Genomic DNA, 9794 nt, shown 5'->3' with positions numbered 1-9794 from the left:
TAAAAGTCTCCCAACAGGAAAAAAAAACATCATTACAGAATCTACTAAAAGGAAAACTACAACCCAAGGAAACTACCTGCACCCACAAAAATGCAAGCAACAGATAAACTCACACTAACAAACCCCAAAGAAGGGAAACACAAAACACTACCACCTAAAAATAAAAGGAATTAAAAATCATTGGTCACTAATATCTCTTAATAATACAGATTCAATTCATCTATAAAAAGACACAGGCTAACAGAATGGATACAAAAACAGGATCCATCTTTCTGCTGTATACAAGAAACACACCTCATCCTCAAAGACAGACACTACCTCAAACTAAAGGGTTGGGAAAAGGTTTTCCAATCAAATGGACCTAAGAAACAAGCAGGTATAGCTCTCCTAATATCTAACAAAATTGATTTCAAACTAAAATCAATCAGAAGAGATGGAGAAGGACACTTTATACTCATAACAGGAATAGTTCATCAAGATGCAGTCTCAATCCTGAACATCTATGCCCCTAATACAAGAGCACCCACATATGTAAAAGAAACATTACTAAAACTTAAACCACACATCAAACCCCACACACTAATAGTAGGACATTTCAACACTTGATGCTCACCAATGGACAGGTCAACCAGACAGAAATTTAACAGAGAAATAAGAGAGCTAACAGATGTCATGACTCAAATAGAATTAGCAGACATCTATAGAACATTTTATCCAAACACAAAAGAATATACCTTCTTCTCAGGCATATGGAACCTTCTCTAAAACTGACCACATACTCAGTCACAAAGTAAACCTCAACAGATACAAAAAATTGGAATAGCCTCCTGTATTTTATCAGATTACCATGGCTTAAAGTTAAAATTCAGCAACAACACTAATTGCAGAAAGCCTTCAAACTCGTGGAAAATGAACCATGCTCAGCTGAATCACTCTTGGGTCAGAGAAGAAATAAAGACAGAAATTAAAGCCTTCCTAGAATTCAACAAAAATAAGTGCACAACATACCCAACCTATGGAACATTATGAAAGCAGTGCCAAGAGGAAAGTTCATAGCACTAAGTGCCTACCTAAAGAAAGTAGAGAAATTTCACAATAGTGACTTAATAGCACTCCTGAAAGCTCTAGAACAAAAAGAAACAGACTCACTCAGGAGAATGGGAAATAAGCAAATTGGGGACTGAAATCAGAACAAGTCAACTGACTGAAGCTTGAGAAAAGAGACCTCAAAGACTGCCCCCATAGTTACAAGCATTCTCCAACAAGACCATACCTACTCCAACAAGGCCACACCCACTCCAAACAGGCCACACCTACTCCAACAAGGCCATACCTCCTAATAGTAGCACACCCCTTGTGGCCATTTTCTTTCAAACCACCACATGGAGGAAGCCTTTCTGATAGTGATCAGAAAAGACACAAATCTATGAACACAGCAGAATTTCAATAGGAAATATCTTATTGATTCTTTTGTAACCATTTTAAATCTTTGGGTTATTCAGCCTCAGCTTCCTGATCATCCAGGCGGCATGGGCTCCCTCTTGCAGTGTGGGCCTCAAATTAGACCAATCATTGTTGGTCACTCCCACAGGTTCTGTGCCTCATTACCCCAGTACTTCTTGCTGGCAGGATAAATTGTAGTTTGAAGATTATGTGGCTGGATTGGTGTCTTAGTCCTACCAATGGAAGTTACCTGGTTACAGAAGATGGCCAGTTAAGGTTCTGATTCCTACATTACTAGGAGTCGTCTCTAGGATCACCCTAATAGAATCCTGGGGGTTTCTACTGCACTGGTTTCCACACCGTCCTCCCCCAATGCCCTCCAATTCCAGTCATCTCTCCCAGTGCTCTGTCCCTCCACCACCCCCAACCTGATTCTCCTGTTCCCATTTCCTCCTGTCCCTCGTCCAAACACAAAGTCTACTCAATTACCCTGTCCCAGGGAGATCCATTTGTCTCCCCCTAGGGCCTCTCTTTTCAGTTAGCTTTTCTGTGTTCTGTGGACTATAGCAAGGTTATCAATTGCTTAATAGCAACTATTGACTTATAGGTGAGTACATACTGCAATATTGAGTTGGAAGTGCCACCCCAGCCTGCCAAGTGCTTGGACTCCAATTACCAGCCTGCTAAGCACTGACCCCTACCTGGGGAGGGTCAGGACCACTCCCACAGGCTATTTAGGGTCCCACCAATTAGAGGAACACATGGTTTTGGGTTTGCGTGTGTGTTCCCTCTGTCTTCCTCCTACCATGCTCTCGGCCACCCAGGACCGCCATCTACTAAACATGGGCATTTAACTCGGTTCTGTCTGGTCTGATTGGAATTCTTTGCCCCCGTGCAAGGCTCTGTTAGAAAATATTCCTAATATATACTATATTTGGTTTTCCAGGTCTGGGTTACCTCACTCAGGATTATTTTTTTTTAGTTCCATCCATTTCCCTGCAAATTTCATGATGTCATTTTTTTAAACTGCTAAATGATACTTCATTGTGTAAATGTAACATATTTGCTTCACACATTGTTTGGGTGAGGGACATCTAGTATGTTTCCAGGTTTTGGCAATTATGAATAAAGTCACTATGAATATAGTTGAGAAAGTGTCCTCATAGGATATAGTATTATAGCTGGGCCTTGAGGTAGATTGACTCCCAAGAATTTGGAAACCACTGTATTGATTTACATAGTAGCTGTACATGTTTGCACTCCCACCAGCAATGGAGGAGTGTTCCCCTTGCTCCACATCCCTGCCAGCATTAGCTATCACTTGTGTTAACGATCTTAGCAATTCTGATAGGTATAAGATGGAATCTTCAAAGCAGTTTTGATTTGCATTTCCCTATGGCTAAGAAAGATGAACATTTCTTTAAGTGTTTCTCACTCATTTGAGATTCCACTTTTGAGACATCTGTTTAGCTCATCATCCCACTTTTTAAATGGATTATTTGTTGTTGGTGTCTAGTTTCTTGAGTTCTTTATGTATTTTGGATTTTAGCCCAATTTTCCCATTCTGTATGTTGCCCTTTTGTCCTATTGATGGTGTGGGTTTTTTTTTTTTTTTTTTGCCTTACAGAAGCTTTTCGGTTTCATGAGGTCCCATTTATAAAATGTTGGTTGACCTTAATGCCTGTGCTATCAGTGTTCTACTCAGGATGCTGTCTCATATCTCAATGTGTTCAGGAGTTCATCACTGATTTCAAGAACCCAGCTCAAAGTAATTATCACTCTCAACCACCTCCCAAGAATGGCCATACTGACCTTCACTTAGTGGGTCTCAAAGGCATCTCATCCTGCATTCCTTTCCCCATTCTGCATCCCCTTGGTTTTCCTTCCATCTTCTGAGAACTGTGTCTTTCTCTGCAATGCTTGCTGAACTCCTGTGTGTGCACCTGAGCTCTCTTTCTGTAATTTACACTATATTGGGGGTCTGGTGTCAATCACAGGTTTGCTGTGATGACACTTCAAGGGGATCCTAGTTTCTCACATCTGGTTCCAGCCCTGGACTGCAAACTGAAATCTTTCTTGTAGAAAATATAGACTAGTGGTTCTCAACCTGTGGGTCGCGCCCCCTTTGGAGGTTCAAGGGCTCTGTCAAAGGGGTCAAGTAAAACTGTCCCAAAAACACAGATATTTGCATCACAATTCATAACAACAACAAAACTACAGTTGTGAAGCAGCAATGACATGATTTTATGGTTGGGGACATGATTTAAAACATCTGTACTCACTAAATACCTATTCATCTGTGAAGCTGCCTCCTGCTCACTTTGACAGGAGGTTTTTGATGACTCACTTAATCTTGTTATCATTTCTGTTAGGATCAGGTTTCTCTTTATTCTGGACTCCATCTCAGTCATTATACACACCCAGGAATTTATTAATCCCCATACTTGTCACTATGGTCTGAGTTCTCATTTCTCACTCTGATAGCAGTGAACAATGAGGAAAAAAAGGTGGTGCTCCCCTCCAATAAATGTACTTTAAAGGTTACAATTACAGAATTTTTCAAAACATAATAAAGGTAAAAAGATAAAAAATGTGGTATCAAAATTTAAAATGTATTGGTAATATTTGACATCTTGAATTTATTTTTTTGTTTTTGTCACCAAAATTATGTCTTTGAAATAATTGTTTTACTATAAGATTATTTCTTAGTTACATGATAACCACAAAGTAAAACCTTGTACACAAACTGAAAACCAAAATAAAGAGGTTTAAATAATAATAACAGAGAAAAATCATCTAACAACAAAAGTACACAATAAGAAAAAAGAACAGGAGGAATGGGCACGACAATTAGGAAGCAGGAGCTGGTGCAAACTTGTCTCCTGTTCATGATGTCACCATGGGTGACAGTGGACTGCATTCTCCAAATGGAGCACAGGGAGCCACTGAATGGGAAAAGATCAGATCCCATTATGATGCCTGGATTAAACCCATCTCACCAATTATTTCAGTTTCCAGCACTCATGTTGGCCAACCCACAACCATCTGTAAATCAACCTCCAGAGGCTCTGATGACCTCTGGTGGCCACTGTTGACACTGCACTCACATGCAAATACAAACACAATTACACACCACACACACACATATACACACACACAATTATACCCCAGACACACACATATACCACCAAACACAATTATACTCCCCCACATATAACCACACACACAATTATACCCCCACACACATATACCCACAGAGGACACACTCATACACACACATTCCCACAGAAACACATACATACACACACTCATATACAGACACACATCACAGACATCCAAATACACACACACACACACACAGACCCACTTACTGTTAGATATATTTTTTAGATGAGTCTCTGTGCTGACACAAATAATTCCAATCAGACCAAATTAGACCAAATAAAAGATGCCCATGTTTAATGCTATGCTCCTGGGCGGCACCAGGAAAGTATGGAGAGGGAAAAAGAGAGAAAAGGGGAGACCAAGCAAAACCGAGAGACCGCGTGTTCATTCTCTGGACTACAGTTTAAGTAGCCTGTGGGATTGGTCTTGACCTTTCCTGGTGAAGAGTTACCATTTGGCGGGCTTTCTTGATGCTCCCTGGCAAGGGTCATCACTTGGCTGACTTTCTCTGTGGTAGAGTTTGGACTAAGGCAACTCCCAGGGGAGGGGGCTTGAAATGGAGCTCCTGCCCAGTATTCCAAAGATGGGTGCCAAGGGCTGGAATGAGGCCCCGACTATAATATTCTAGACTCTTTGTATAAAGGGTGTTAGGGAGCTGGGGTGATGCTTTTGTCCAAACACTCACAAGCACAAACATACAGAAACAAGCAGACACATATATTTATACACACAAACACAGAAACCCACTGGAACAAAACTACACATTCATATACACACAAACAAATACACACAGACACACATATGACCTTAAAAATAAAATCTTTGTTTAAAGCACAGGAAAATAGTGTCATTAATGAAATCTAGCAAGTGTTACAAAAGTAATAACAATTCTCCACAGTTCCAAATGCTACAGAAGGGGAACACTTGCCAGGCCAGCACTAGAGGCTGATAATATTCTGACATATACAGCAAGAATCACATAGCAAAAACCATGAAACTGACTCTAAGATAAACATGTATGATACCTTCTAACAGAATATTGGCTATTATATATAATATATATATATATATAAACATATATATATATATTTACAATATGTATATCAGGTTGTTCCATAGACATAAAAACGAAAAGAGTGAAACTCATACAATTGTGTCATTACACACAGGAAACCTAATTCAATGAGTCAGCGTCTCTTCCTAATGAAACATTTCAGCAAAGTAAAAGGCACCAAGTCAACTTTACTACAAAATAAAAGTATCTGATGAGAGCATCATGTTGTCAAGTCTGTGAGCATCACATAAATGACATAAGAGTCCTAGAAGAGCAGATGTGTAAAGGAAAAGAAAGCAGCTATTCGTTTTAAATTACTTATTTCACTGTTTCATGAAAGAGGGGTTTCATACCCAATAATTTCTTCAGAGCCTCCATGACACTCTTATTCCTAAGACTGTAGATTAGTGGGTTCAACAGAGGGGTGAGTATCGTGTAAAACACAGACACCACCATGTCATTCTCTGCAGTGTGGAAGGAGGCAGGGAGCATGTAGGTGTAGATAGCAGCACCATAGAAGAGGATGACCACGGTCATGTGGGAGGAGCAGGTGGCAAGGGCCTTCTTCCTGCCCTCTGCCGAGTTCATCCTGATAACTGTGAGGAGGATGAAGGAGTAGGAGCTTGAGATGACTGTCACAGGGATGAGAAGCATGGGCACACAGCAAATGTACATGAGGGTCTCATAGAGCCAGGTACCTGAGCAGAAGAGTTTTATCACAGCAGGGACCTCACAGAAGAAGTGATGGATTTCCCTAGATCCACAGAATGGGGAGGTCATGGTGATAGGAGTGAGAATGAAGCCATCCAAGGATCCCAGGGACCAGCAAGCAGACATCAGGAGGAGACACGCCCTGCGGTTCATGAGGACAGGATAACGGAGTGGATGGCAGATGGCCACATAGCGGTCATAAGACATTGCAGCCAGAAGGAAACATTCTGAACCTCCTAATGTCAGGTATAGAAACATCTGCATCCCACAAGCAGCAGCTGAGATCGTGTGACTTCCCAGGACCTGGTCCATGAGCATCTTGGGCACAGTGACAGAAATGTACATCATGTCCATGAGGGACAACTGACTGATGAAAAAGTACATGGGTGTGTGGAGGCGGGTGTCAGAGAGTATCAGAAGGATCAGGAGGGAATTGCCAGACAAGGTCATCAGGAAAATCACAAATATGACCACAGCAAGCAGAGCAGGGTGTTTGAATTGACTGTAAAATCCCAACAGAGTGAAATCTGACAGTCCAGTGTAGTTGTTCATCTAGGAGATGATTTTCATGGGTGTCTCCTAGGAAACCAAGAAAGCTTTGGGGTTAGTGTCATCATGTGACCTTATGAACTAATAAACAGTTGTAGGAAGAGACTACTCATTTATTTTCTGGCTGCCCAGACCCAAATAATCTCATAGAAACTATATTAATCACACATGTTTGGCCTATTAATGAACAAAGCAATCTGTAACTGGTTTTGATCAACTCTAAAGCCCACTCAGTGATGTGCTATCCACCTGACTGTGCTAACGGGAAGGTCCCTACCTGGAGATCTGAGGATGGCAAGTTACATATAGTTCAATCAGGTTTTTTTTTTCCCTGAAAACGTAGGGTTCACATCTTGGATATTCAGAGAAAATCTTCCAAAGTTCAAGGTCAAGAAATTTCCTAAATCCTGACAGTGTATTCTGTCCAGTATTACAGACTTGAATAATGCTGCCCCATGCTAACACAAATAGTGACTCAGTGACAAAAAAAAGTAAAGTCAAAATTATTTTGAAAGTTTTGATTTTAAAATGAGCTTTGGTCCTATGGTTTAAGGATGCAATTGGAATCTTAAAAACTCTGAGGTGTATTTCATATTAAAACACCTTTAAAGGGTATAATTTAAGGGGAAAATTTCAACAGGTGAACCTCCTCAATACCCAAGATCTGGCTCCTCTGAGAATTTCTCTGCAGCTTGAAGAAGCTTCGCCTGCACACAAACATGACCAATGCTCAGAATCCTAAGAGGCTTGAGGCAAGGAGCCCACTCAGTAGCCAAATACTTCCCCAGCCCAGCTGTCACTCCCCCATTGTTCCTCCATCTGCTGCCTAAAATAATGCTACTGATGATGGTGGTGGTGCTGATGTTGATGATGATAACTTTGATTTCTGATTTGGCCAAGGTAAAATAAAGCAAAACAAGGAAAGTTCTCTCAGTATCCCAAAGTAAGGAATAGTTGAGCAGACACACACAGTCACAGTATTAAGAACTAACTATGCTGGAGAGCATCTTAGAGATGGGCTGTATTATGTACTATGGGTAGCATTACTTTTGATCTTCAGTTTAAGTATAGTGTACACATTTAAGAATTTGATTTTCAAGATATTATGGTGTAAACTTCAAATGAATAGCGTATAAAGCCTATTTAAATAAGTTTGGATATGAAATTGTCTATGTTTTTACAAGAGTACTTCTTTGGTATGAATGCATAAAACATTAAATATACATTTATATCAATATGCATATATGTAGGGCACATGGGCAGCCATGATGGCGCTGCATGAAAGTCAGACTGACAGGCTCTGACTTGTTTACCCCAAGACCGGATTAGACACCAGAACCAGGCAAGATGATGTAGCAGGTGAACAGCTCCTGATAATAGAGTAAAAGTAGGGTTCCTGAGTGCATGATAAGGTAACCTTTAAAATGATTGGCTGACTCCTTTTTCACCTCCCATGACCCTGCAGTTTTTTGTTTTAAAAGATGTTTACCAGGCAAAAATAAATGAGTTCTTGCTTGAGTCAACTCCCCACTGCGTTTGGCTGTCTCCTGGGTTCAGGCAGGCTGGGGAACTGGCAAGCTGAGCATTTACCTTTCCTGGGACCCAGCTCATCCTCATCCAGGTGGGCTAAGACCCAGCACATATAAACTTAGGACTTTGCACAAGAATACATAACATATTTACACATTGAGCCCTGATTGGCAGAGTTAGGAGAAAAACTCACCCGTGTAAGTTCTCAGCTTCTGCAAGTTCAGCTCCTCACAAGTCCCACCGCATGCTCTAACTCTACAGGACCTCAGAGGTGACTGTGCTCACCAGGCCAGGCCAGGCTGTGCTTGCAGAACCATCCTCTTTGTGGACGAGAGACAACTGAGCAATGCTGAGATGCTCTGACCCAGGCTCCCTGGTCCCTACCTCAATGCTCACAGTCTGGCTCTCTGAACACAAGTCAAGGAGACTTTGAACTTGATGGTACTTAAGCAGTCTCCTGTCAGTCTGTGCTGGACAGCATGAAAATATGATGAAGTCAAATGTTTAAATGACTGCAAAACATCAGGCACAAAATATGTCTAGTCTTTCTGAAGTCAGCTAAAGCTGATGTCTTAAACAGATCGAATTTTTCAATGTGAAAAATATTAGATTTTTAAATTTTAGTGTGTATGTGTTTTTTGCCTGCATGTATGAATGCATGTGTATGTATACATGTGCAATACATGTGTCAATATTTCAAAGAGGTCTGAGGATGATGTCAGAACCTCAAGAACTGGTTTCAGATGTTTGTGAGCTGCCATGTGGATACTGGGAGATGAACCTGGGATTTTTTTTCACAGGAGCAACAGTGATCTTCACACCTGAGCCATCCCTCCAGATTCTTTTCAACCTTTTGATTTCTGAAGCTTTAAATGTTGAGTTCTGGTAGCTCTCATTAACAAAACACAAATACCTCCCCTTCCTGATGTGAAATTAGCCATGTTTGCAGGGCACGGGGAGTTCAGAAAGATCTGCCGGGTCTAGAGGCATTTACACCTTTGTGAGATTTCCCTAAGCTAATCCTGATACTGGACTGGTTAAAACCCTGGCTGCCTCTGATGCTCATGAAGCTGAGAGAACTGCAGGTTCCCAATGCCTTGCTTAAAATGTTGAGCAAATTGAAGGCATCTTGCAGAAGATGGATGGAGAGATAATATAGATTGATGACAAATAGATGCAAAGGTAGACAGAAAGACAAACAGACAGATTTCCTTTATATCAAACTTACTTTTGCAGATGGAGAATAACTCACATTCAATATTCCAAAACACCGTAGTGACACCAGACTGATGGTTTCTATTTGTGGATGTGGAAGATCAGAGGCCAGGGTAGCGGCCACCAC

The 9794-nt window shown here is 41.0% G+C and overlaps 1 pseudogene; it reads right to left on the bottom strand.

The window, feature by feature from the left end:
- Window positions 1-5980: 5980 nt before the first annotated feature.
- LOC106143834 lies at window positions 5981-6946 on the bottom strand (annotated as a pseudogene).
- Window positions 6947-9794: the final 2848 nt, after the last annotated feature.

The sequence above is a fragment of the Microtus ochrogaster genome, chromosome 7 (genome assembly GCF_000317375.1).
Source record: "Microtus ochrogaster isolate Prairie Vole_2 chromosome 7, MicOch1.0, whole genome shotgun sequence".
NCBI lineage: Eukaryota > Metazoa > Chordata > Mammalia > Rodentia > Cricetidae > Microtus > Microtus ochrogaster.
The sequence above is the reverse complement of the archived record's forward strand: the minus strand, read 5'-3'. Positions and strand labels throughout refer to the sequence as shown.